We start from the raw sequence: 21,822 nt of genomic DNA, 5'->3' as shown, positions 1-21,822 counted from the left end.
AATCACAGAACACTTCTCAAAGTGAGCCCCCAAAACAAAGCTACACATCAGGGCTTATATAGCCTTCTCCTGGCTCAGAGAATGTAACAACCTTTTGGACCCACTGGCCAATCAAAAAGTATCTACTGAAAAACGAGCCTCCCACCCCAGGCTTCAGGTGCACTTTAGCCTAGGGGCAGGGAAGATCTTCCAAATTTGTATTCCCATTATACTGTCTTAACACTTGCTTGTTAAACCTGTCAGTGAACTTGACCACTGATGGATTATAACTTGCATTTTGTGTGTTTATTTGGAAAGTAATATAATCACTATGACTTTAACTCTGTTATACAATAGAGGAAGGTTTTTCAAAATTCTCTTCTCTTCTTTCCATATGCTTCCACCACCTTTATTTTTATTCAATGCCCCCCCATTGCACCTGAGGCTACTACCTCCCCTCCCCATCATTCCAGCACCCCCCAGGGCGTTATCACCCACTTTAGGAACCTATGCATAGGCTGCTATTAGATTGTAAGCTCCTTGGGGGCAGAGACTATCTTTTGCCTCTATTTTCATCCTCACAATTTAGCTCAGTGCCTTAATAAATGTTGATTGGTTGGTTGACTGCTGGAGGTACCAAGACAAGAAGAGTCACAAGGGCCCACCAAGATATGGCAAGGTGCCATAAGGCCCACCAGGAGAAGGCATCACCTTGTGGCAAAGCCCCTGCCCTCCAGAGCCGTGGCCTCTCAGGATGCTGGAGGGGCAGGTGACACGTACCTGGACTATTACAACGGCCTCCCTACAGCTCTCCTTCCTTTCTCCCATCTGTCCTCTGTAAACCTCCATGGCTGCCTCTCGCCTCTCAGCTCAGACACAAACAGCTCCATCTGCCATTTCAAGCTCCTCGAAGCCTGTCTTTCCAGGCTGACTACACAAGATGCCCTATTAAGAATTTAGAGCACTGGCCCTGGAGTCAGGAGGACCTGAGTTCAAATCCAGCCTCAGACACTTAACACTTACTAGCTGTGTGACCTTGGGAAAGTTACTTAACCCCAATTGCCCTGCCTTTCCCCCTCCAAAAAGAAAAAAAAAAGAGTTCCATGTTGTGACCTATGAGGCCTCCTCACTGTTCCTTTTACATTCTACCCCCTTGGCCTGGCCCACCTGCTGTCCTCACTTCTGCCCTCAGGCTTTCCCACTCCTCCCCCATTACCTTGTTTTGTTTTCTCTTGCCTGCAGGTAACAGACTCTAAGCCCCTTGAGGGCAGGCACACTCACACTTTCACTTTCTGCTCCAGAGACCAGCACCATCCAAACTTTGGCCTGCCTGGGTTCTGCCTTAGAGGAGGAGGGCACCCAGTATGTGTTGGGCCTGCCTCAAGGAGAGAACAGTCAAGTCAGGCCCCCACTTGTGCCCTCATTTATGAGGCAGAATGGGGCAAGGGGGCCGGACCCTGATGTCCCCTTGGGAAGAAGGAAATCTGTGAACACACTTGCTCCCAGGTGACCCTGGGCAAGTCAAGGATGTCTCTCAAGCCTCATCTGTAAAATAAAGTGCATTAGTGCCTACATTCCAGGGATGTCTTGAGGCTTACAGAAAAGAAAGTACTTCGAGCTACCCCTTTCCATGGAACCTGCTAATTCAGGGTCACCTCTGGCTCCCAGAATGCCTGCTACTGACACCAGGGCACAGGATCGTGGCATGCTTCTGCTTTCAAGTATTAGTGAAGGCTGTGGGGTCATTGGGCTTTAAAATGCCCATCACAATGGGTGCTTTGAGAGGCAGCAGCCCCTGGTAGCAAAAGAGCCAGGTCTGGAGTCCTGGGACCTTGGGCTCTCCTCCTCACCACCAGGCCCCTTGCCCTCTCTGGGGTTCAGCCAAGATGCTCCCTGTCTAACAGGGAGCCCTTCTATCCTCGGCACCAAATGCAACCTTCAGCCTCCTGCCAGCTCCAGGTGTTCAAGGAGGCCTTCTCCCCATCCTCCAGGCCAGTCCTCAATCAGGGAAGTCACCAGTGGCACCCAGCAGGTCTCTGGTTCCCAGAATCCTGCACTGCCTTCCAAGTCTGGAGGGCAGACGCTGCTTCCCCCCCACCCTCCCATTAGCTTAAATTTCCTCGTGGCACATGCTGAGTGGCAGACCCGCCCTCACCGCTGCTGCAGAATGCTCTTTCAGGGAGGGGAGGAGGGTTATTTGCATCCTTCCAGCTCCAGCCCAGGGAGGGGCCTTGCACAGAGCAGAGGTTTAGAAGGACATTATGCTGAAGGACACCTGCTAGGAAAATAAATAGCTGCAAAGCTGTATTTGGCCACTGGGTGGCGCAAAAAGCCCAGTTACGTTTTTTACTGACCCTGTTCCCACCACTCCTCCCCAGCACAGAGCGCCCTTGGGTGGGGGGAGAGGCAGAATGCTGCTCCACCAGCAAGTTCTTTCTTTGTCCAGAGTGGAGATCACAATCTCTGCCCCGCCTGGCTGCCCTATGGTGGGGTCAAGGGCCAGAACAAACCCTCTCCCTGCAAGAGGGAGCCTAGACTGGCCTCCACCATCCCACTTCCCATCATGACCAAGGCCCAGGCTGGCCTCCACCGTCCCACCTCCCATCATGACCAAGGCCCAGGCTGGCCTCCACTGCCACTTTGCTCCATTTCCCTCTTCCAGAATAAAACAAAAGCCTGATTTTGTCCGGGGTGAATGTGCTCCTCATTGGGGCTCTCCCTGCAAGGGGGATGGCCCAGGGTGCCTACACAGATGAGGAAGCAGAGGCCCAGACAGGCCACTGAGCTCAGCTAGAAGCAGAGGCCGCCCAGCCCTTTGGAACTCCTTGAAATGTTCCTACAGCCAGAAGCAGGCTTGAAGCCGAGCTCTGGTGCTGGGACCCTGGGCAAGCAGCTTCCTCTGTGGATCTCTCTGCTTCGCCATCTGCTAAGATGAGGGGTGAGCGGGTAGAGCTTGAGGCCAAAAACAGAAACCTCATCTCCCTGGGTTCGAATCTGGCCTCAGACACCTCCTACCAGCTATGTGACACTGGGCAACGCCTTTCACCCTCTTTGCCTCAGTTTCCTCATCTGTAAAATGAGCTGGAGAAGGAAATAGACAAAGCATTCCAGTTTCTGCCAAGAAAACTCCCAGTAGGGTCACAAAGAGTCACACATGACTGAATGACTGAACATTTATTAAATGCCTACTGTGTGCTAGGTACCAAGAAGGGTGCAAAGAAGGGAACAATCCTTGCTCATGGGGATGGTTTGTAAATGACCTCATTTCATGATCTCCAATTTATATACCCCTTTGCAACATTAGGCTCGTTCTGGAAGGCCTTTATAGGCCTGGCATGAAGTATGCCTCTGACATCATTCCTTCATTCCCTTGAAATGCCAGGCCTGCCCAAGGAACCCTTCTAGGGCGAGGCTAGGCTGGGAGGGTGGAAAAAGTGATTCAGAGGGCAGCTGTGTGACCCTAGGCAAGTCACTTAACCCCAATTCCCTCTCACACCAAAAAAGGCTCTTCAGGGCAATGTCAGGAGCCCCAGGTCTGGGGTGGTGGGGGTGCCTCATCTGTAACATGACAGCTAGCTCTCCAGGTCAGGGTGTTTGCATGTTCAGCATGGGAGAGGGAGAGGGTACCATGTGAACACCCCCTGGAAAGTTGGGCTCAGTTCCAGACACTAGATTTGGAAACACAGTGATAGGTTGGAATTGGTCCAGATGAGGCGGCCAAGATGGGACCTTGCAGATACAATATAGGGATGAAAGAAATGTTATTTAGATGAGACCTGAGAGTGTGTGTGTGTGTGTGTGTGTGTGTGTGTATGCACGCTCAGAGTAAGAGCTGGGGGTGGGGCACAGACACACAAGCACATCTGCTTGGCCCCATAGACAAAAAGCTGCTGTTTATAACCATGCCATGGGCAGGAGGGTCTGACTGTGGATTCCATTAGGAGCAGGTACATTCCTGGGGCCTGGCTCCTGAGAGATGGCAGGAGCTGGCAACCTGAGGGCAGGGGGACTCCTAGCAGGCCAGGCATTGGGAAGGTGAGACAGAAGGGCGCCAGGCCTGCCTGTGGCCTCCCGCAGACTGTGGCCCAGCCTACCGACTTCTTGCCAAGGGCATCCTGTCCTCCCCAAGCTCTGGAGATCAGAAGGAGGCTGGGAGAAAGGACCAGGCTAGGTCCTTTCACAAGCCTCTCCTTTTCTCTGTAGCCTTCGCCCTGTTGGCCACCATGCAGACCCCTGAGCACCAGGGAGCATTAAATAGACAGGCAGAAACGGATCCACGCTCTGCTGCCCAGAAAGCACCTTCATTCACCGCTTCTACCAGGAGAGGGCGCAGCACCTCACTTCTCCCCATGTTATTGGAGAACGGGCCAAATTCTATCTACCTTCTCATGATAAAGGGGGCAGGTGCTGGGCCCCACAGGGCACGGGGTGCAGCCACCACGAGGTCTCTTCCAGCCTGAGCTAGCCTTCCGGTTCCTGAATGCCCACCCACCCCACAGTGATCATCCCCGCTGCGGCTCGGCTCTATTGATCTCCCCTGCTGCTAGCCTCAGCTCCCCATCTCCTTTCCCTGGTCCCCACTGCCAAGCTAGACCTTGCCTCCAATTTAGGAGAGCAGCGAGGGTTAGCTCAAAAGCAGGGATTGCAAGGGGGAGAGCATGTGTGCAGGCAGGGGACAGAGGCCTTACAGATCCAGACCTGGAAAGGTCAGTCTGATCCAGGTTTAAGCTCCTTTAAGCACCAGACCTCAAGGTCTCAAGCAGGGCCCCCTAGCTTGAAAGGGCTCCTAGATTCAGGGCCTAAGCAGCCCATCTCTGGGACAATGGGCACCCGGGTGGCCAGTAGTTTCAGACAGCTGTGCGGGTCCTACCATACCTTCACAACTTGGCATCTCTGTCCCACACAAACCCCTTTCACACCACAGAAGTTCAACAAAGATCACAGAACAGAACAGTTAATTTCTTTATTTACAACAGCCAACCTTTACAAATATTCTTCCTTCTTCCATCTTCCACTCTTCCAATGGAAGAGATAGGACCTAGAAACTCAAAACAAAAAATGAGTGGTGCCAGGGCAAGAAGCTTCAGACCTTACAGACTACTTCATGAACCCTAAGGCAGAGAGAGAAGGGGGTGAGTGCACATGTTCAGTGTGTAGGTGTATCTGCCTGTGTGTCTGTGCCAGGGTGACAGCTTCAGGTAAGAGCAGAGAAGCAAAGATACCGCAGGGATTTGAACCCCGTCCTGGAGCCCAGGAGTGCCGACCACCAGTATCTTTTGCTTTTTTTTTTTTTTAATAGAAAAGGTGAAAAAGCAAAACCTGAGAAAACAAACATGTTTTCTCAGGAAAAGAAAAACCCTTGCACAATGTATTGCAGCAGAAGAATCGGCTTCGGCTAAGCTGCTATGTGTGTGAGGTTCACCTGAAAAAGTCTGAGCAGAGAGTTGGGCAATCCCACCCGCACTGGGCGTCCCTAGTGGACTGAATGAACTGCTTGCCTTTCTCTGGCCCCACCCTTCAATGATAACTGACCCAACAAGCTGGCTGGAACCACGATCATCTTGTAGAGGCCTGTGGGCATTAAGCATTAAATGCTACTTTCCTCAATGTTCTTTATTTCCATATTTCCTAGTGCTCACAGAGCTTACAATACTGCCCACAGAGGCCAGCCCTCTGGCCACTCCATTACCTTAAAGTGCCTGGCTGGTCCAAGGATCCAAGCCTGGTGAAGTGAGGGGGGTGTGGTCTGGGCTAGGCCAAAGTTTCAGGCAGAATGTGGCAGGAAGGAGTCACTTTAGAGGAGGGGAGAGTTGGTTTAGGCTTTGGGAAAAGCTGGGGGGGTGGGGGGGGGACTTTTTTCCCCTTTCCCTCCCCTCCTCAAGAAAATGTACTTGGGCTCCTTTGGGCAAGAGTTAGATATTTATTAAAGCCCAGGTACAGCGCGGGTCACAGCACCAGGCCAGAGTGGCCTGGAGGACCAGCCAGGAGACTGGCTGGCCACTCCCCTTGGAACACCTTGAAGGTGTCAGTTACAGCTGCAGGGGCTGAGGAACAGAACCAAATTCTTTCTGGTCATAGTCTTAATTAAGGGGTCTGGGGAGGGAAGAGGTAATCTATCCCTTTGTGGTACTACCACCACCCCCAGTGACTCTGGACCCAGGAGGGCTGAGCCCACAGGTGCTGAAAGTCAATAGTCTTTACTGGATTGATTTACACACCATCTCCCCTCCAGAGAAAAATCAATGTACACCGCGCTTTGCTAATTGGTCCACTGGACTGGTGGCTTAGGCCATCTATCGCCCCAGAGATAAAGTAAGAGATACTGTTTTGTTATCATCCACAGATGATCAATATGTTACTGTCCTCCATCTGCCACAAGAAGGCTTCCAGGGTGTACTGCTACTGCTACTTTAAGCCTTAGGTGCCTCCTTTAATGAAGTGCATCTGAAAAAATCTTAAGAAAAAAAAAGGCTTAGCGCCCACCTCACCCCTCTCCACCCTTCTCTCTCCTCCACCTCCAACCTACGTTAACTAACACTGGGCCGGCCGCCTAAAGCGGAACACTTTCTCCATTAAGGTCGACTGATTGTCAACTCCTGAGTGAAGAGAGAAAAGCTTGTTCACCTGTTCTTTTTTGTCCATGGAGTATTCTCTGGCAAGTTCCCTTCTAATTGTCTGTGAAGTTATCTCAAGGCCCCCACCATTAAAATGGCATTTACATGTTTTGAAAGAAAGTGAGCTAATTCTTACTGGCTTGGCTTCTGTGGCCATCACAAGGGAGCAGCTCTTTGTATGTTCCTGCATATGACAGTTAAAGACACCAAGGGAAAGAGAGAGAGAGAGAGAGACTGGACAGAACAGGCACCTGGCACTGAACTGGGCACAATTTGGGACTTCACTTGCCATAAATGTGTCTTCATGTACTCTGCTTGTTTGCAATGTGTTTCTTGAACTGATTTTAATAGCTCCATCTGGAAAAGACTAAAGGCTTCAGTGCCCCCCACCCCCCTACAGAAAGGAAACAAAAAAAAAAAAGCATCTTTACCGAAAGCTTACTTGGAGCCCAACTCGCCAGACTGGGTTCAATCATCAATCACAAACACGATTGCTTAAAGCTGCAGACATTTCCTTTCAACACTCAGCATGTTTTTTTTTTTTAAAACCACTCATCAGCTGGGTTCTCCATAACACAATCACTACTCCAAGCATGGGAACATTTTTTATATAACTCATATCATACTCCAGTCGTTTCAAAATGCGCTCTACACCCAGCAGACCAAGCACACGGCCCATTACTTGCCAACAGACCAGACCTGCTGTCAAGACACTGCATTCATTCTGTGTGAAGTCTGTAAAAAGAAAAGCTACAAACAAGTAAGCCCCCCCCTGCCTGAGCCTCCCTTCCCTCAGAACAAATGAGAGCAAAGTCTAAGGACCAAGGATTTCATCACTGCAGGGACTCACACACTAGAAGAGAAGGAGCAGAGGCCTTGCAAGCGCTTGCTAAATGCATGTCAAATCCTGAGCAGCTTCATGAAGGGTGAAAGCCTCTGCAAAGGAAAAGTCTAGAAACAAGAACACCCACATGCCCCCAGATCCCCAAGCTAACATGGTGATTCACAAGGCCTGAAGGAGACAGCTTCAGCATTCAGAGGCATGCAGGCCTTGGCAATGGGCACTGACTGGACTTCTCTTCCTGATTGCCATTCTTCTCTCAATCATAATCACCTGTTCTGGATACAGAAAGCCCTCACCGCCTGGACGTTATAAACGGTTACCTGTTTGTCTGAGCATAAGTGTCCCAACTGTCTAAGAGGTAATACTCCTTATTTAGGGCCTCTATTGTCAAAGTGCCTGGATTATAAGCTGGTCATATTCTAATTGACGAGGGGTGGGTTTAAAAGTTTCTTTTAAGTTTTTCCTGCCTGCATAAAGTCAATTTCCATCTTCAGCTCAATCCTGATCTTGTCCATTAAAGTTTGTTCGTAGAGTGGGTTTCTGAAAGATTAGAGAAGAATCCCCCCCCAAGATTGCCCAACACCAACCACAAAACAGACAGCCTTAACGATTCATGTTACTACAATTCAACTTTGCAAAATACAGTCCTAATCATCTCTTTCAAAACTGAACTTTTAAAGAACAATGGATTTTTATAGAAGACTGAGGCTGATGAGGAAGGAGATTCCAGGCAGCCCGTTGGCTCTGGCAGAGAAAATCTGACCAACTAATTATCTACTAACTACATCTAAAGATGGGGGGAAAAGGCCTCCCCGGTATAGCATCTACAGTATAAAAAAGCTTTTACTATTGCAGGTTACCTAATTGGGTTTTACACACAGATGCCTCAGCCCCAAACAAAGTCTAAACAAAAAGCATTTACTTCTTATCCCTGACATGCAATAACTGCTAAGGCAAAGTAAACTTATCTGGTAAGAGATGCCTGCTTGTTTCTGCTCCCAGATGAAATGAACTCTTCAACAGAGAAACCTGTCTGAGGGCAAATGAAACGGACAGACAGCACACAGCCTCCTTTCAATCCAAATGGGGCCATTCCAATTCCCACTCATCTCTGCATAGCATTTCCGCTTCTTCTAAGGCCCGGAATACTTATACAGCATGATTCATATGCAGTAATAAATTCTCCTTTTCATAATCTCTGCTTTTGTAAAAGCAGCATTTCAAGGTGAAATTTTTCTCTTCATTGCAAATAAATAATGTTCTCAGGACTTTTTTTTTGCCATTTTGACATAAGCTCTCATTTGTCAAGCCATAAGGCTTTTTTTTAATTGGTAGGTTTTCCTTGCTTAGCTTTAAAATTTTTTTCCATTTTTGCATTTGCAGAATGGATTCTCTGTGGTTGACCAGCATTTGTTATTTTCCCTCCCAGGAGGTATGATTATTTAGAATCTTTTCTGCCTTTTACTTATCATTTTCACCAAGGAGCTTGGTCCCTTCTCTCCATTTTAGGCCGCCATTTTGCCAAGCTGGTTATGATTCAGATGAAGTAATCTGAAAAGAATCTACAGAAAAAAAAAGATTTCCCCTCCCCACCACCAAATGAACAAGAAAGACAACATTGGAGCTTAGCTCAGCACAAGAGTATAGAGAGTTCTTAACTTTTTAATCAATTACTTTGGTTAAAGATTCATTTGTAAACTTTTACTTCAATTTCAAATGTACAGAACTTAAATATTATAAAGGGCATACCTTAACATCTTGTTGCAGTCATACAAAAAGAAAGCATCTTATATTTTATTCCTCCACTAAGATATTGTCAACAACTGAAAACAGAATCTTACTTGATATAAAAGCTACACCATGAGAAGGAATCCCTCAGGATCATTAATGCCTTTCCTCTGAAGTTCTAGTTTTAATTATATTAAATCACCTGAAAAAAATGCCAAGAGAAAAAACCACCCCCCCACACTCAGCCAAAAAACACAGTATCATCACAAACCCTCAAACCCCAAGAGCTTTACCTTTCACTTTAGGGCTGGCTGGATGGATGGATGAATTGATGGATTGCACCTTTTCCTTTCCTTAAAATACTTTAAAGTTTCAATTAGGAACTTTACCTCTCTCCTCCTTTCTCCTTGATCAACTTAACATTTTCCAGGGACCCAAGGGTCTTAATGTACTTCCCCAATGCCAACTCTTAAAATGGACGATTTACCATATTTGGGGAATTACTTGCCAACTTGAAAGCTGAAAAATGGCTTTTTCTTTTTTTTCCGTCTAAGTTATTAGGCTCTCTCTGGCTTTCAGTAATCTGAAAATATAAACAATTACCTACCCCAGCCCCCAGCCCACCACAATACCGCCATCTACGCCTTCATGGACTCACTCGACTTCCTGAACATTCACTTGCCAGATAGGCCTATTTGCTCTTCTGAGACTCTCCGGGGCTGGACTGAACTTTTAGCAACACAAGCTGCATTTTCCAATTCTTCCAAGGTTAAAAAGCCAGCTCAGCCATCTGGCACAGCAGTGAATCAAGGCTTCTTTCTACCCATTTTGACTAGTCATCTGTGGGGGGGGAAAGGTCTTAGAAACAGCTCAGTCATCTACCCCCACCCATAGCAATCTCAGTCAAACTGAACACTCCCGAAAGTAGAGAGATTATCTGGAAATCTGTGTAGCTTTAAAGTTGCTTTGAAAGAAGAAAACCGAACTACCGGCCATTTTTCCAGCTCCAGCAACACCTGAATTGAGCACTTAACTCAGCTTTAGTTTTTCTAGAAAGTGTAAAACCTTTCAGTTTTGTGGTGTTTGTTTATCCTGATACTGGCTTCTTTTTCTTTGATATTCAAGTCATCTTTGGGCTCTAGAAAACACCTGGGGGAAAAGAACTGAACAAAAAATGTTGCCCTCCCCAGTTCCTACCCTTTAAAAAGCCCCCCAAAAACATTTAAGAAAAACATTCTTACTTAGAAAATTCAAATTTGAGGGGTGGGAGGGAAGAAAAAAGTTTAGGCATAAAATCAAAATACTCAAAATTTGTCCAAGCTGAAAGATGAACTTAACTGCTTCCAAATCCAGTTGCTTACACTTCCTCTCAAGGTGCAGGGGGGGAGGGTAATCTCCAGCTCTCACTCTTTATCTCTCTTCAGGCTCACTCGATTGCCCCCAATTTGCTTTTACAATAGCAATATAATGGCTAACTACCATTCATTTCTTAGCATTTGAAAGGAAACCTGCAGGAATCCTAATTAGGCCGACCGTAACACTCTCCAGGCCTGGGCAGACAGCCCCCAAAGCTTCAGACAAGACAGATGCACTGAAAAAGAAAAGCCTTGCAACACCCCCAAACCGGCCAACAAACATCCCCCAGAAAACTGTACATTACACAGCTAGGCTGCCCGAGTACGCGCCTAAAAGGCAGTGCACTCCCCCCTGCCCCACATTCCAAAGCATGAATTACTGGCTTAGAATAGAGCAAAGAAACCAAAGCCCGCATTTACCACCGCTCAGGGCCCTGCCGCAGCCTCTAAGGGCCCGGCCTATCGTGGCCACGCTGGCTCCCAGCTTCACCAACCGCCGAGCTAGCGTGCTGCGCCTCCTCTCCTGCCCTCCTCCTGCCTTCCTGTCCTGCTTCTCCAGCGCGGCTCCACCGCCTCTGCCTCTGCCGGGCTGCTGCCTCCTGCCCGCCTCTCTGCTCTGAGGTCCTGGCTCGCCTAGGGGGCGCGCGCTGCTCTGCTCTCCTGCCAGGGGCTGGGGGCTCTCCTAGCTTCAGCTGGCTGCTCCTCCTTCCTTCTCGCGGGCTGGCTGGCTGTCCCTGTGGGGGTCCTGGTCCTGTCTGCGGCTCCTGCTTCTCATTCCTAGCTGGCTTCGCAGCCGCGGGGGTGGCTGCCGGGCACTCCCTCGTCAATTACTCAGTCCAATGGCAAGGCTGGGTTTTTTTTTTTTTTAAGTCCCATATTAAATTATCTTAAAATAGCTGGCTTTAAAAACATTATTAAATATAATAGAGTGCCTATACAGCTTCTAAATTCTCTTCGAAAACGATTGCGATTTGAAATAGTAATCTGCTCAGTCCATTTCCCTAAATCATCAGCTACGCAACCAGCCTTAAAATTCGCCCTTGCCAAGGAGGGAGTGCCCTTTCTTCCTGGAACTCCTAAATGGCTCCTCTTCTATGCTGGCTGACTCATCTTCCAAGTAGCTTCAAATCTCAACCTCTTAAAAACTAAAAATTTTAGTTTGGCAGTCCCTCCCAATGAGCTAAAAGCCGTTTTTTTCTATCTTCTTTTTTTAGGTTTCTTCTGCTACTTTCTATATTTTCTTTTTTTCTATCTTCTCTTTTTAGATTTCTTCTACTTCTTATATTTTCAAATGTCTAATAAATCACTAAATTCGATTTCTTTGCCTTTAATTTCCTAATTCTCTATTCTTGTTTTTTCTTCTATTTTCCCTTACCAATCCTATTTTCTTCCATGATTCGTTTTCTTTTGCTACAATATTTTCCTATTTTTTTGTTCTGTTAAATTTCCTATTTTTTTTTAGCTATTTTTCTGTTTCTTCTTTGAGCCAATTTATCTTGTGCAATTTCCTAGTTTCTTCTACACCACGCTTTTCCGAATTTTCTCTGGCTACAATTCTGTTCTAGATGCTTTCTGTTGTAAAAATTTCTCATCCTCTTCTATTTTCTTTTACCTCTTCTAAGCTGTCTTCTGTTTTTCTTGCTATTTTCTCTAAGTTCTAGTTTGTTCTTCCAAATGTCATTTTGCTCATGCTTATTTGCCCTCGAATTTCTATTTTCTTCCAATTATCCTCTTGCTACTTTTTGCTAAGTTCTAGCTTCCTCTTCGTCTTGTTTTCTCTAACTTCTATTTTCCTTCTTCAAAACCTTCTCCTGCTATTTCTCTAACTTCTATTTTCTTTCTTCAAAATGTCCGTTTGCTATTTTTCTCTAAATTCTACTTTTTCTTCAAAGCTTCTCTTCTCTAATTTCTATTTTCCTTCTTCATAATGTTGCCATTTTTCCTTAGTTCTATTTTCCTCTTGCAAGTTCTCTAATTTCTATTTTTCCTCTTCAATTGTTTTCCCTTTTTCTTCTAAGCGTTCTCTGGCCGTTTCCCCTCCCTTCCTCGATGTTCCTGGATCTATTTCTGCAGTTTCCTGTTTTTTCTCGTTAGTTTCCCTGCTTTCTCTTGCTCGTTTTCTCACAACTGTCTTGCTATCTATTCCCTCTAAAGGCTTCTGCCATTTTAAAGAGGGTTATTTTTTCTGTATTTTGGTCCCCCTATATTTTAGGTTCCTTGTATTTCCTATTTTATTTGGTCTTTTTCTGGTCAAATTTTCCATCTTCAATATATTGCTAAGCCTCTCTCGCTCGCTCCTTGGACCTACGACTGGCGCTTGTTACGGACAAAGCTTTTTCTGTCAATCCTATTAAGCTCAAATAGGGTCGGTTTTGCCTTCAGAAAAAAAGGCGTCTCGGCTTAAAATTATGATCAAATAGGAATCCTATTCTTGACAGTTTCTTTCAAAGCATTTTTCCTGATCTAGCTCAACCTTTTTTAAAAATCAGCTCATCTCTCCTTTTACTTGCCTCCTTCCAAATGTCTTTTAAAGCAATAACCTCCATTTTGCTCCCTGAAAAAACTTTCATAACGTAAAACGTTAAGTCCTCCATAGTAAATTTAAGAATTAGAAAGCTAAAGCAATTTAACTTAAGAAAATCGAGACTACCTCCTTCAGCACGAAACAAAATCAGTCTTAAAATGCCTCTGGGGTTCTCCCTTCCGAGCCTCCCTCCGTCCTACCTGACCTAGCGCCTAGCCTCTCTGCCTGCCGTCTGCCTGAGCGGGCGTTGGGAGGTGGAGTATTTATACACCACGGACAGCCTCACCGCCAAGAACAAGTAGCCCTCCGCCCCCTTTGTTAGGCAAGCAAAAATAGTCCCTAGCATTTTTTTTTTCCAACAAGACCTTAGATTTTACTTCCCGCCCTCCTCCCCCTCCCCACCCTTTCACAAACTAGGGCCGAAAGTGAGTTTTATGCGGAGGTTGTGTGCCAACTAATTGCAAATCCCCTTCTCCGGCACATTTCTGCTTTGAATACAAAGGGAATAAGCAAAATTCTAGAAAAATCTAAAGCCCTGCAAAGCCAGTTGACTGACAGCTTAGTCCTAGGAAAACTGGGGAAAGAGCATCTTCTGGAAATGCCCTAGAAGGAGAGCCCTCAAACTGAAGCCTATATACCTCCCTCTTTCTAGTATTCCACTGTCCCGGACTTTGGAAAAGCACCAGACCCAGGAAATAAACAAAGGGGCCTGGCAGGTGGGGGATGGAGAAGCAGAGGGGAAATTTACAAAAGAGCAAGGTGGGCGGGAGGAAACTGAAAACAATGGCTTGGAGGCAACTATGTAGCAAGCCGGGGGAGGGGGGCAACTATGTAGCAAGCCTTGGGGGGCTGCCTGACTTCCTTCTGCTCCCAGCGACTCTCCTTTCTGTCTCTCTTCTCTGTCTCTGTCTCTCCTCTCTCTAACTCTGTCCATGTCTCTTTCTTTGTATCTCTCTCTGTCTCTCTTCTCCCTATGTCTCTTTCTCCTGTCTCTACCTCTATCCGGGCCTAGAGATCCTTCTTCCCCCGCCCACTACCCTGCGGCTATTTAGGGATCTGGCCTTAGAAAGTGTGAAAACTCTGATATGGTCTTACCTCCCCGCCCCCCTTGGGTTACACTGTCTCTTAGGAGCTAAATAATACAGATCTTCCCCCCACCTCCTTCTCCTGCCCCTTGCGGGGTGGGGGTGGGGGAGCGAAGGCATCCAAAAAATTCCTTGCTTGGATTGCATTGGAGCCTCTGTGTTGAAAATGGTTTCAAATAAAGAAAGGCCAGACAGCTGCAAAATATTCCCAAACTCTATGGCCAGGACAAGCTGTTCTTTTGGCTTTTAGAAAATCTTGTCTAGTTTTCTTTAGTTGAAGTTTCTGGTAGGTTTTTCTAAAAGCCCAGTAATGCGAGATTGCTATGGCGAGGGGGGCAGGTCTTTCTCATTTTGTCACTCAACAGACTCATCGTTATTTAAAATTTTCCCCCATCAGTGAAACTGTTCATTCGTTTTGTCTGTTTGTTTGTTTCCTGACCTGACTAGCTAACTGAACAAGCTGGCTTTTAACCAAGTCTAGGCCTGATGGTCTCTTTGTTCGTGAACTAAACAGTGAGAAATGTAAAAACATTAAAAAGAACCCTTCTATTTCACCTCTCTCCTTTTACAGATGAAGAAAGGTCCAGAAAGGGATCCAGATTGAGAGAAACCTTAGAGGCCTGCCCAGGTTCACCTGGGTCCATGAACTTATCTGTATACTTATATGTATATTATATATTGACATATACACACGTATGTAAGATCAGTTATTTCAGTATAACTGGTTTCCCTTGGAATCCTACAGATTTTGTGCATTTGAAAACAAATGAAAACGTTTTCTCAGACTACTACCCAAGAGGTTCATGACACATGAAAAAAAGTGAAGGATCCCTGAAGAAGCCCATTTTACAGAGGGGAAACTGAATCACAGTCAAGGAAAGATCAGAGAGAACCAGAAGAAACCATCCATAGTCCAACATCTTTATTTTACAGGTCAGCCCAGACAGGGAATGATTGCTCAAGGTCGAGTAGGTAAAATTAAGCCCCATCTGCCCGCCTCCTCCCCCCATAGAAACTAGGTTGTTGAAGTCATCTGGAGCTCCCACTCCCACCCCTACCAATCCTGTAGCATTTCATGATTTGTGCAGTTCCCAGATAACACCGTTGAAAGAGGTTAACCTTTCCAAAAATTACTAAGGACGCAGGATTTTGACAATACAAATCTCAGTTGATTTTAATAATATATACTTAGGGAAGGGACTCTAGGGGAAACTGAGGGGAGTGGGCATATATTTCCAAACGGTGATGTAAAAACAAAAGATAAAAAAACTAAGAAAAATATGGATTGTGTCCTTTTTTATTTTCTCGTACAGCATTTCCCTAATAATGCTGATATCTCCTTTGACAAAGGGAATGCTTAAGCTTTTCGACTTCTGATTTCCATTTAAGCTGGCTTAACAGAGACCTAATCATTTGTGTAGAAACTTGTTTTTCCTGTTGTTTACATCTACCTGAAGACTATCTCAAGCAAAATGGAAGTGTCTTAAACGCTAGAACGTTGTGTCCCCTCCCTCTCCCCTTTGGGCCTCACAAAATGGTGAGACACACTATAATTTATCATAAAGTGCAGCTTTGGACCAGAGAGACCTGGGCCAGCCAAACAGGCGCTCTAATGGCTGGGATCAGCCATAAGAAGCAAGGGGAAGGACCCAGCACCCAGACTAGGATGCCCAGGGGCCACTGTGCTGGGTCTGCTGCCCAGCCATGCGGGCTGAGAAGCCTCCTTCCTTTCCCAAGGTCAAGCAGGCTCCCAGGCCCACAGTTACTCAAGCACAACAGGGCCTACGGGACCTACGGGGCTAGAAAGAAGGGGACTCCTCCGGGGTCTTTTCCCACTCCAAACAGGCCAGGGTTCAGCGGAAAGCCCGTGGCTGGGGGCAGGGGAAACAGACAAGGAGGAGGGAGAAGGTAGAAGGCAGAGGAGGGAAGAGGAAGAGCAAGGAGCATGCGCAGAGAGGAGGCGGGGCGGCAGGCGCAGGGATACCACTGCAGAGGGTGAGGTGGCTCCCCCCTCCCTTTGTGTCCTGCTCAGCTCGCGCGTGCGGCCTCGGCCGGTTCTAACCGGCTGCAACCGCCCCTGGCCGCCCGCGGGTGCGGCGCTGAATGGCGCAGTGAGTTACTGCGCGTGCGCGGCTCTTTTCTCTCCCCCGCCCGCCCCCACCTTCGCACTGCGGCCTTTTTCGTTTCTTTTGGGGGAAGGGAAGAAAATGATGTCATTTCCCTCTTCTTTGGGGTCCTAAGGCACAGGGAACGATGGGTGGAATGGTCCACGTTGTTCAGATGGGGAAACTGAGGCTAAGGAGGATCAGCCCTAGAAAGGAAGGACTTTAAGGGCCCATGTAGCTCAACCCCCACCGTTTTACAGGTTGGGAAACTGAGGCCGAGGCTGTGAGGGGGACAGAAAAGAGGGAGTAGTTAATGGGGAAAGGGGCTGTTCTGGGGAGTCCCATAAGCCCAGAACAGACGGACGAGCAAACTCGTCTCTGCGGTGCCCATTTGGGGGTGAAGGTGGAAGGGCTGGGGGCCTTCAGGACCCTCCAGTCTGCCCCCCTCGCTTTAGAAGGAAGCCGCCGGGCCAGAGGAAGGTCTCTGCCCACGGTCCCAGGGGTCCCGGTTCTCTCATGCCCTGGCTCCCTCCCTAGTCAGGCCTGAGCCGCCATTGCACAGATTGGCACCACTGACTTGCGGAGATTTGTAGCCAGAGCTGAGCACCGAGTCCACAGCACCAAATTCGGGCTGCCCGGCTTGCTCGTTTCCTATGTGAATTCCCTTTCTCTTGGCAGGAAAGTGGAGAGGGGTGGGGTTCCCCAGCTGCAGGTTAGTTGCCTCTTCGGTCCCAGGGGGATGAGGGCTGATGGGTGCCTGGGAGTGAAGAGCCAGAGAAGGAGGGCAGGGTTTTCCTGATCATCACCCCGGGAGTCATGACCCCATCTCTTCCTTCCTGTACATCACCACCACCCTCATTCTGACCCCCTTTGTCACCCAGGCCCGCCCTCCCTTAGACCAGTAATGGAAATAACAACAGGGACTCTCTGGTTCCTGTTTTGGTCATAATTACCCCTGGGAGGTGTGGAAATTAGTATCCCCCATTTTAAAGGGAAGGAGCCAGAGGGGCAGATAGCCCTTCCTGAGGTCAGTCACTGGGCTGGGAGCAGACTGGACATTGGGACCCACCTTTCTTATAGGAGTGGGGAGGGGCTCGAAATATCCTCTCCCAACCCAAAAGGCTTGTCTGTGCCCACAGCTGCCTGATAGAGGGCTGCAGGGTCAGTGTTAGGATTTTGCTGCCAAAGGCTAATTTTGCTGAAAACTTTAGAGAATGCTGTCAGTGAGTCACCAAGCCCTCATCCTGCCCTTCCTTGGGTGCCTGGCTTGGCTCTGGAATTAGATTTTACGGCTGACAAATGTCTGTGTTTCACATTTCCCTGGTGAATGTTTCACGGGTCTTCCCAGTGCTTGTTTTTCTCAGTTTGGAGAATTGGAATGTTCTCAGTTCCTTCTCCCAGCTTGCATCATGAATCCCCCCTTTTTTGGAGATATTTCTCATCTTGTCTGAGCCAGTGGGGCCCAAGTCTGCCATTGCATTCCTTTATGGAAAAATTCATACTTGTCTCTCCTCCTAGGGATTTTCAAATGATCTCTTTTTCAATCATTTCAGAAGCTACTTTAAAAAACTTCGTTTTTATTGGTATCTTTTTCAAATATCCCTATAGAGTACCCCAGTATCCCTTCCCAGATAACATCAAATTTAACAAGTAGTATTTTGAAAGACCAAAAGAAGAAAAAAATCTGTGTGACTGATAATACATGAGAATGCACAGTGTGATAGCTGTTGACCTCCAATGTCTTTAAAAAAGGACCAGCCTCAAAGGCCCCTCGTCTCCTGTCTCTTCCTGTGGTCATGTTTTTGGATTCTTGATGTTTTCCGGTTCTATCCATTTTTCACTTGCCTTATCATACACAGGATGTCTTACTGTTTTCTTGGCTCTGCTGACTTCATTTCTCTGTATTCATGCCCTTTGTCAATACTTAGAGAACAGGAATATTCCCTGACATTCTCAGACCAATTTGGTTAACCGTTCCCCAGCCAATGGGCATCAGAAATCACTTTCAAGGCCTTTAAGATTCCCTTGGGAAGGCTTTATCCTCACAAAGCCTACCTTTTCTTCTCCCAAATGATTTCTCATCCCCTCAGTTCCCCTCTACCACTGCCTACCTCAGGCTCAGATCCCACAATCTCAGATTCTGTCTTCCAGGCATTTATGTAGGAAAGGGGCCCTTAGTGAGACGAGTCCAGAGTCTCAGCCTCCGAATTCAGGTCACTGAAGCAGTGCCCACTTGGGTCTGGTAGGTGCTGGCTTTATGTGAAAAAGCGAAGGAAAAGAGTCCTTCACTCAAGGGGCTCTATATCTGCAGCACGGACTCAGATAGCCACTCAGCTTAGTCCTTTCTAGCCCTCCCTCATTCTCCGATAGAAGTGAATCAATGAAAACCAAGAGTATTAGTTTGGCCAAGGGAAAGCAGCTTAGGTTTTCTCGTATTCAGAGCTTGTCCTGAAGCAGAAGGGGCTAGGTCAGAGCCCATCACGGGAGTCCCCAAGTCGAGGCTGGAGGATTCAGTGGGTAAATTTCCATGAACATTCCTGGTAAAGCATGGGATAAGCTAGGTCCTTTCCAAGGCTGAGCCTCTGGATCTGGGATCTCAGTGGAAATTTCGGCACGGATTCAGTTCTAGCTCATCAGCTAAAAAGAAGCAGAAGGGGTCTGCCTGTACGAAGTGCTTTGAGGAGGAAGGTTGGGGGTGGGGGGTACCCACAGGTGGCCCCATAATGGAGAAGGAAGTCGGGTGATTGATGGCAGCTGCCTCCAACCCAAGCTGCAGCTGCAGGGGATGAAAACTCAAGTGTTCCTGAGCCTGGCCTTTACAATGGAGCCGTTGTCCAGAGGCCCCAGATTGCCAGGACCGCTTTCTCCCTCTCCTCGCCCTACCCTCTTTTCCAGCTCTGTGGTCTGGGTTTTGTGGAGCCCGTTCCTCTCAAAAACAGGGACACTTTTCCATCTTTTCTTGGCCCATCCCACAAGTCCTTTGGTTTTGCTCCTGAGCCATCAGAAAAAGGGAAGGGTCCTCAATTGCCAGCAGGAGCAAAGGCAGGAGAAGGGAAGGGATGTGGCTTTCCTGCATGAGGAGCAGCCCTTCCTCATAGACAAGAAATAGCTGAGCCTGAGCCCCTGCTTCCAAAGCCAGGGAATGCCTTTGTCACTTAATAGGATTGGATGCTTCTGAGATGCATGGACACTAAAGATGTCAACTAGTCTGGCACTCTGCTTGACAGATGGGGAAACAGAGGCTCAAAAACCCTGCCTGGCTCAGTCCCCCAGGTGATGGAACCAGGATTCAAAGCCAGGTGAAATCCAATGTTCCTCTCCCTCTGTCTTGCCTCTTTCTACCCATGTTTTTCACCCCTGGCTTGTCCTAATGAAGCTCAGAGGTAGCCTGTGGGGTGCTGACTCTACCTCCCTTTCTGGCTGTGGTTCTTAACCTGAGATCATAGGCAGATAGCCTGGGGTGTGTGAACTCAGAAAGGAAAAAGGGGACAGCTTTACTTTCCCGAACTCCAACAGAAACGGGACATTTCCTTCCATTCTGAAAGTCCAAAACAAAAGGTAATTCTGAGAAGGGCTGTGAATTGGGCCCTGTCCTAGACCTAGCTTCAGGCAGGCCTGGCTAGTCCCCTGCTGGCCCCCCCCCCCCCCAACTCATCCTCCCCTCTGATCCAGAACTCTGCAGTCTTCTGAGAAGGCACAAATGTTCCTCCCCACCCCCAGCTCTGCAGTCAGCCTCTGCAGTAGGAAAATTTTACCAGCATGAATGACGCAGTTCCAAGTCTCATGTCCCTGAAAGTGCAGTAAGTGGAGAGTGAGCTGCCTAGGCCCAGACCATCTGCACCCCAGACAAAAAAGTACATCTCAGGGGAAGTCAAACTCAACACTCCCACCGCCAACAGCCCAGCTCAGTCTCTAGGGAAACCAAGGCCTTTCAAATAGAAAGTGGCAGTTCCTTAGAGAGTGATGGGAGGACAAAGGGGATTCTTTACAGAGACAATCCTGCCTCATCATGGGCTCCTCACACTGAGAGATCTTGTACCCCCTGAAGGATCACAGGACTGAGAGCTAGACCTGATATCGCTGAGGCTGGGGATCCATTTGAGGACAGATCCCAAGGGGCTCTGGGAATGTGGATGGGGAAAACAAATATAACATTTTCACTAATTTTTAACTGAAAGATCATGTTTCCTTTCAGTTATAAACTTTTAAAAAAATTATTCTGCAAAGAATAATAAAAGGGGTCCACAGGCTTCACCAGCTGTCTACCAGAGGTGTCGATGATCTGTGAAAGGTTAAGAACCCTGGATCTGGGGGGATGAGGCCAGAGAGAAGGGACTTGCTTACATGGGTGGGAGGTAACAGACCTAGAGAGCCCAGGGTTGTGTTGGGGATTTACCTTTGGGGGAGAGAAGGAAAAGGCCTTCTGAAAGTCCTCCTTTGCCTCCATTAATTAGTGTCTCAAGAGCGTGGCCCACCCTGTGCCTTTCTGTCTTCTCTTTAGTTAAAATGACTGTGTTCTAGGCACAGAGCCTGGCCCTAGCATGTCTGGAGTCTCACCATAAGGCCTGGCTAGGGAGCCAGCTGGCAGTGGAGAACAGAGGCTGAAAGTGTGGGTGACAGGAGAGGTGGAAAACAGAGGCTGAAATGCCTCCTCCCACCCAACCTGCCACCCCAGGCTGGCATCCTGGCCTGCCTGACTAGCTGGGCACCTAAAAGGGATCCATCAACTCTGATTCAGCTCCTGCTCCTGGCTAGGGGCAGCCAGACCCAGGCCTGGATTCAAGTCCTTCCTCTTCCCCCTGCTGTGACCTGAAGCAAATATTTTTACTTGAGCCCCCCAGACAATTCAGGCCATCCCTGCCCTCAAGGAGCCCCCAGTGCGATGAGCCCCATCTCCTCGTGCTCCCTTACCCCACCCCCAGGGATGTCCAGGAAGTCATGGCAGTTCTCCTCCCCACCAATGTGGCCACTGCCCCTCTTCAGGCACCAGCTCCCTCTTCTTGGGACTGCCACAGGAGCTCTGGATTGCCCCCCTTAAGCCTCTATCTGCCTCCACCGTCAATGGGGTGATAGTCCTAAACTACAGATGTGCCCTTGTCTGTCTTACCTGCGTCAGTAAACTCCTGGGTTCCCTATTACCTCCAGGCTCCAGTGCTGACTCCTTGGTCATTATTTAAAGCCCTTCCCCAGCTGGCTGCAGCCCCCTTTCCAGGCTTGTCATATACTTCGTCCTCTTCCCCAGTGTACCTTGGAGAGATTTGAGAGACTGATCTATGATTTCCGAGGAATTAGGAAATTCAGGCTTTGGTCTGGTCTTCTCTGACCTACCCTGGATTGATGATGTTTCCAAAGGGAGCTGTAGCTTGGTGTGGGTGTGAGGGGTTTGTTGTGCCTGCCTGGCTTGGGAACTGGAATGGTGGAGGGTGGGAGCATTCAGGTGCCAAGTCAGGCACTTCCAGGCTCTGGGACCCTTGTGAAGCCTGTTGGCCCCCTCTGGGCTGTAGATGACTGTCCAAGGCTCTCGGGAACAGAGGCCCCTCCCCATGTTGGTGGAAGGACTTTCCCCACATGCCAGGGAAGTCACAGGG

At 48.1% G+C, this 21,822-nt stretch overlaps 2 protein-coding genes across 2 annotated transcripts in view; one reads left to right on the top strand and one right to left on the bottom strand.

Moving 5' to 3' along the window:
* The window catches only part of FAU (FAU ubiquitin like and ribosomal protein S30 fusion), a 380,300-nt gene that overhangs the window by 27,069 nt on the left and 331,409 nt on the right, over positions 1-21,822 (top strand). The window lies entirely within an intron of this gene.
* ZNRD2 (zinc ribbon domain containing 2) overlaps positions 1-21,822 on the bottom strand; it is a 79,767-nt gene that overhangs the window by 56,116 nt on the left and 1,829 nt on the right. The window lies entirely within an intron of this gene.

This window comes from Petaurus breviceps, unplaced genomic scaffold (genome assembly GCF_028583685.1).
Source record: "Petaurus breviceps papuanus isolate PSGF00001 unplaced genomic scaffold, PetGlider_PUasm1.0 90721, whole genome shotgun sequence".
NCBI lineage: Eukaryota > Metazoa > Chordata > Mammalia > Diprotodontia > Petauridae > Petaurus > Petaurus breviceps.
This window is presented reverse-complemented; position numbering and strand designations above follow the sequence as displayed.